At 40.2% G+C, this 6,702-nt stretch overlaps 1 protein-coding gene across 1 annotated transcript in view; it reads right to left on the bottom strand.

The window, feature by feature from the left end:
- Positions 1–7: 7 nt before the first annotated feature.
- LOC127370212 (uncharacterized) overlaps positions 8–6,702 on the bottom strand; it is a 28,992-nt gene continuing 22,297 nt past the window's right edge. The window contains exon 3 of the mRNA XM_051412077.1: positions 8–174. The gene's annotated coding sequence lies outside the window, so the exon portion shown is untranslated. The remainder of the gene's footprint in view (positions 175–6,702) is intronic.

Raw genomic sequence — 6,702 nt, forward strand, 5'->3', positions numbered from 1 at the left:
TCAATTTTATTTGTATAGCGCCAATTCATAACAGAAGTTATCTCAGGACACTTTTCAAATAGAGCAGGTCTAGACCGAACTCTTTAACATTAATTACAGAGACCCAACAGTACCACCATGAGCAAGCACTTGGCGACAAGGGCAAGGAAAAACTGCCTGTTAAAAGGCAGAAACCTAGGACAGATCCTCCGGCTCTAGGTGGGTGGTCGTCTGTCTCGACCAGTTGGGGGAGAGAGAGAGAGAGAGAGAGAGCGACAGACAGACAGACAGGTGCACAGCAACAACAGTATTGGCAATGGCAGTCAAGCAGGACCATGGCAGGAGGCTCCACCAGGATCCACGAGAACCTGCGAGACGAGAAAGCACAAGAACTCCGGGAAGAAGTGGAGTTAGTAACATGCATTAAAGGGACATGAATGAGTGCAGAAAGAGAGAGGAAGAGAGTAGCTCAGTGCACCATGGGAAATCCCCCGATAGTCTAGGCCTATAGCAGCATAACTAAGGGATGGTTCAGGACTCACCTGATCCAGCCCTAACTATAAGCTTTATCAAAGAGGAATGTCTTAAGCCTACTCTTGAATGTGGTGAGGGTGTCTGCCTCCCGAACCACAACTGGAAGCTGGTTCCACAGGAGAGGAGCTTGGTAACTGAAGGCTCTGGCTCCTGTTCTACTTTTAGAGACTATAGGAACCACAAGTAGCCCAGCATTCGAGAGAACGTAGTGTTCTAGTGGGGTAATAGGGTACTATGAGCTCTTTAAGATATGAAGGGGCCTGACCATGAAGAGCTTTATAGGTGAGGAGGAGTATTTTAAATTCAATTCTACATTTTACAGGGAGCCAATGCAGAGTAGCTAGTACAGGAGAGATGTGATCTCTTTTTCTAGTTCCTGTCAGTACTCGTGCTGCAGCGTTCTGAATTAATTGGAGTGTTTTAATGGACTTATTGGGGCAACCTGATAATAAAGAGTTGCAGTAATCCAGCCTTGAAGTAACAAATGCATGGATTAGTTTTTCTGCATCTGTCTGTGATAGGATGTGTCTAATTTTTCTAATATTACGTAAATGAAAGAAGGCAGTCCTAGAGGTCTGCTTTATGTGGGAGTTAAATGACAAATCCTGATCAAAGATAACTCCAAGATTCCTGACAGTGGTGCTAGAGGCCAAGTTAATGCCATCTAGAGTGACTATATCTTTAGACAATGAGTCTCTAAGGTTTTTGGGGCCAAGAACAAGAATTTCGGTTTTTTCTGAGTTTAACATCAGAAAATTGCAGGTCATCCAGGATTTTATGTCCTTAAGACATGTTTGTAATTTAGATAATTGATTAATTTCATTGGGTTTGATTGATAGATATAACTGCGTATCATCTGCATAACAGTGAAAGTTAATGGAGTGATTCCTAATAATGTTGCCTAAAGGGAGCATATATAAAGTAAATAGTATTGGTCCAAGTACAGAACCTTGTGGAACTCCATGACTAACTTTAGTATTTATGGAGGATTCATCGTTAACATGTACAAACTGAGAACGATCTGATAAGTATGACTTAAACCAGGTTAGGGCAGTTCCTTTAATGCCAATTTGATGCTCAAGTCTCTGTAAAAGAATATCATGGTCAATGGTGTCAAATGCAGCACTAAGATCTAATAATACAAGTACAGAGACAAGTCCATTGTCAGAAGCAGTCAGAAGGTCATTATTAACTTTAACCAGAGCTGTCTCTGTGCTATGATGAACTCTAAATCCTGACTGAAAATCCTCAAATAAACTATTGTTATGTAGAAAGTCACACAACTCTTTGGCGACTACTTTCTCCAGAATCTTAGAGAGGAAGGGGAGGTTAGAAATTGGTCTATAGTTGGCTAAAACCCCTGGGTCAAGAGTAGACTTTTTAAGAAGGGGTTTAATTACAGCTACTTTAAAGGACTGTGGTACATATCCTGATAATAAAGAAAGATTAATCATATCCAGTAAAGAAGTGCCAATTAAGGGAACAACTTCTTTAAGCAGCCTAGTTGGGATCGGGTCTAACAGACAGGTTGATGGCTTCGATGAAGAAATGATTGAAGTTAACTGATGAAGATCGATAGCAGAAAAACAGTCTAAATATACATCTAAGTTTACATTGACAGAAGTCCCTGAACTTGGAGAGCCACTGATAACCGTTGATGGCAGTTGGTGATTAATTTTTTCTCTAATAGTAATAATTTTATTATAGAAGAAGCTCATGAAGTCATTGCTACTTAAGTTTATGGGGATATGTGGCTCGATAGAGCTGTGACTCTCTGTCAGCCTGGCTACAGTGCTGAAGAGGAACCTAGGTTGTTCTTATTTTCTTCAATTAGTGCTGAGTAATAGGCTCCTCTGGCATTACGGAGGGCCTTTCTATAAATCTTAAGATCATCTTGCCAATTTGAGCGATATTCTGATAATTTGGAAGAGCGCCATTTCCTTTCAGATTTCCTAGCTATTTGCTTTAACTGGCGGGTTTGGTGGTTATACCAAGGTGCTAGTCTCCTATGTTTTAATAATTTCCTTTTATAGGAGCGATAGAGTCTAATGTTGATCGTAGTGAGCCTGTAGCACTATCGACAAGATTATCAATTTCAGAGGGACTAAAGTTGTTATAGGACTCTGTTAAATTCAGACATGGCATTGAATTAAACACTGAAGGAATCTCCTCCTTAAATTTAGCTACAGCACTGTCAGATAGACATCTGCTGTAGGAAGTTTTGCCTAATGGCTTATAATCTAATAGTATGAATTCAAAAGTTATTAAATAATGGTCAGATAGGAAAGGATTATGTGGGAAGACTATTAAATGTTCAATATCAATGCCATATGATAAAACAAGGTCAAGAGTGTGATTAAAACAATGAGTTGGTTTATTTACACTGACAGAAGCCAATTGAGTCTATTAATGAGGGAACCCTCGGTAGTAGCAAGGTGATTGATTGGACGTGCTACGGTAAGCGTACTGACTCACTTCCGGTTTACTTCCTGCTCTGTGTACACTGTTTGGTGCTGTAGCTCTGTCAGTGAACGCTAAATATAAATTAGTTTTACTCGTTACAGCGGTTATTTACCCGCTTAACATTTAAACGTAGACTAGTTCTACTTAAACACTCCGAGTTTCTCCCTCTTTTAGGGACTTTTCACTACTTTCAAAGTTTTTCATACACTCTAGTTTCATTAGCATTAGCAGTTAGCTATGGCTTCTCCCTCTCCCTCTGCTCTGTCCTGCTCAGTGTGTCAGATGTTCAGTTATTCCTCTGCCTCCTTTAAAGATAATGGTACCTGTATTAAATGTAGTTTATTTACTGCGCTGGAGGCGAGGCTTAGTGAGTTAGAGGAACGGTACCGCACCACTGAGATATCTTTAGCCACTATAGTTAGCCAGCCCCCAGTAGCCGGTGCGGTCCGACCGAAGGTAGCTTCTGTTAGCTCTGTAGATCCCCCGGTAGTTCCTCCGGTAGTTCCCCGGTAGTTCCTCCGGTAGTTCCCCGGTAGTTCCCGAGCAGCCGGGAAGACAGGGAGGCTGGGTGACTGAGCGAAGGAAGACTAGAACGGCGAAGCCCACAGGTCATTACCAACCCATTCACGTTTCTAATACATTTTCCCCACTCAGCGATACACCCGCTGAGGAACCAACTCTGGTTATTGGCAGCTCCATAGTCAGAAACGTGAAGTTAGCGAGGCCAGCGGCCATAGTTAAATGCATCCCTGGGGCCAGAGCGGGCGACATTGAATCAAATTTAAAACTGCTGGCTAAAGATAAACGTAAATACAGTAAGATTGTTATCCACGTCGGCGGTAACGACACCCGTTTACACCAATCGGAGGTCACTAAGATTAATGTGGAGTCGGTGTGTAACTATGCTAAGACAATGTCGGACACCGTAGTTTTCTCTGGACCCCTCCCCAATGTGACCAGTGATGACATGTATAGCTGCATGTCGTCATTCCACCGCTGGCTGTCGAGGTGGTGTCCAGCAAACGATGTGGGCTTCATTGATAACTGGAAGCCTTTTTGGGGAAAACCTGGTCTGATTAGGAGAGGCGGCATCCATCCCACTTTGGATGGAGCGGCTCTCTTATCTAGAAATATGGCGAAGTTTATCTCTAAAACCTGACAGTCCAGAGTTAGGACCAGGAAGCAGAGCTGCTGTCTTACACACTTCTCTGCGCTTTCTTTAGAACAGTCACCCACCCAAAACCCCATAGAGACTGTGTCTGTCCCCCGACCACCTAAACTATTTAAAGAAATAAAAACAAGAGGAGTTCAACATAAAAATCTAATAAAAATTAAAACCAACTCCTCAGTAGCACAAAATAAGAGAATGAAATGTGGGCTGTTAAATATCAGGTCTCTGTCCTCTAAAGCTGTTTTAGTGAATGAATTAATATCAGATTATGATATTGATTTACTTTGTCTTACTGAGACCTGGTTGTCCCACGAGGAGTATGTTAGCCTAAATGAATCCACCCCCCAGTCATATTAATACTCACATTCCTCGAGGCACAGGCCGAGGAGGTGGAGTAGCAGCCATATATGATTCGAGCGTTTTAATGGACCCTAAACCTAAACTAAATTATAATTCATTTGAAAGCCTTGTTCTTAGTCTTTCTCACCCAAACTGGAAAACACTGCAGCCAGTTCTATTTGTTATAGTGTACCGCGCCTCCTGGACCGTACTCTGATTTTATATCTGAATTTTCAGAGTTTCTATCAAGCTTAGTCCTTAAATCAGATAAAGTAATTATTGTAGGTGATTTTAATATTCATGTGGATGTTGACAATGACAGCCTTAGTAATGCATTTATATCATTAATAGACTCAATTGGCTTCTGTCAGAGTGTAAATAAACCAACTCATTGTTTTAATCACACTCTTGACCTTGTTTTATCATATGGCATTGATATTGAACATTTAATAGTCTTCCCACATAATCCTTTCCTATCTGACCATTATTTAGTAACTTTTGAATTCATACTATTAGATTATAAGCCATTAGGCAAAACTTCCTACAGCAGATGTCTATCTGACAGTGCTGTAGCTAAATTTAAGGAGGAGATTCCTTCAGTGTTTAATTCAATGCCATGTCTGAATTTAACAGAGTCCTATAACAACTTTAGTCCCTCTGAAATTGATAATCTTGTCGATAGTGCTACAGGCTCACTACGATCAACATTAGACTCTATCGCTCCTATAAAAAGGAAATTATTAAAACATAGGAGACTAGCACCTTGGTATAACCACCAAACCCACCAATTAAAACAAATAGCTAGGAAATCTGAAAGGAAATGGCGCTCTTCCAAATTATCAGAATATCGCTCAAATTGGCAAGATGATCTTAAGATTTATAGAAAGGCCCTCCGTAATGCCAGAGGAGCCTATTACTCAGCACTAATAGAAGAAAATAAGAATAACCCTAGGTTCCTCTTCAGCACTGTAGCCAGGCTGACAGAGAGTCACAGCTCTATCGAGCCACATATCCCCATAAACTTAAGTAGCAATGACTTCATGAGCTTCTTCTATAATAAAATTATTACTATTAGAGAAAAAATTAATCACCAACTGCCATCAACAGTTATCAGTGGCTCTCCAAGTTCAGGGACTTCTGTCAATGTAAACTTAGATGTATATTTAGACTGTTTTTCTGCTATCGATCTTCATCAGTTAACTTCAATCATTTCTTCATCGAAGCCATCAACCTGTCTGTTAGACCCGATCCCAACTAGGCTGCTTAAAGAAGTTGTTCCCTTAATTGGCACTTCTTTACTGGATATGATTAATCTTTCTTTATTATCAGGATATGTACCACAGTCCTTTAAAGTAGCTGCAATTAAACCCCTTCTTAAAAGTCTACTCTTGACCCAGGGGTTTTAGCCAACTATAGACCGATTTCTAACCTCCCGTTCCTCTCTAAGATTCTGGAGAAAGTAGTCGCCAAAGAGTTGTGTGACTTTCTACATAACAATAGTTTATTTGAGGATTTTCAGTCAGGATTTAGAGTTCATCATAGCACAGAGACAGCTCTGGTTAAAGTTAATAATGACCTTCTGACTGCTTCTGACAATGGACTTGTCTCTGTACTTGTATTATTAGATCTTAGTGCTGCATTTGACACCATTGACCATGATATTCTTTTACAGAGACTTGAGCATCAAATTGGCATTAAAGGAACTGCCCTAACCTGGTTTAAGTCATACTTATCAGATCGTTCTCAGTTTGTACATGTTAACGATGAATCCTCCATAAATACTAAAGTTAGTCATGGAGTTCCACAAGGTTCTGTACTTGGACCAATACTATTTACTTATATATGCTCCCTTTAGGCAACATTATTAGGAATCACTCCATTAACTTTCACTGTTATGCAGATGATACGCAGTTATATCTATCAATCAAACCCAATGAAATTAATCAATTATCTAAATTACAAACATGTCTTAAGGACATAAAATCCTGGATGACCTGCAATTTTCTGATGTTAAACTCAGAAAAACCGAAATTCTTGTTCTTGGCCCCAAAAAACCTTAGAGACTCATTGTCTAAAGATATAGTCACTCTAGATGGCATTAACTTGGCCTCTAGCACCACTGTCAGGAATCTTGGAGTTATCTTTGATCAGGATTTGTCATTTAACTCCCACATAAAGCAGACCTCTAGGACTGCCTTCTTTCATTTACGTAATAT

This window comes from Dicentrarchus labrax, unplaced genomic scaffold (assembly GCF_905237075.1).
Source record: "Dicentrarchus labrax unplaced genomic scaffold, dlabrax2021, whole genome shotgun sequence".
Taxonomy (NCBI): domain Eukaryota; kingdom Metazoa; phylum Chordata; class Actinopteri; family Moronidae; genus Dicentrarchus; species Dicentrarchus labrax.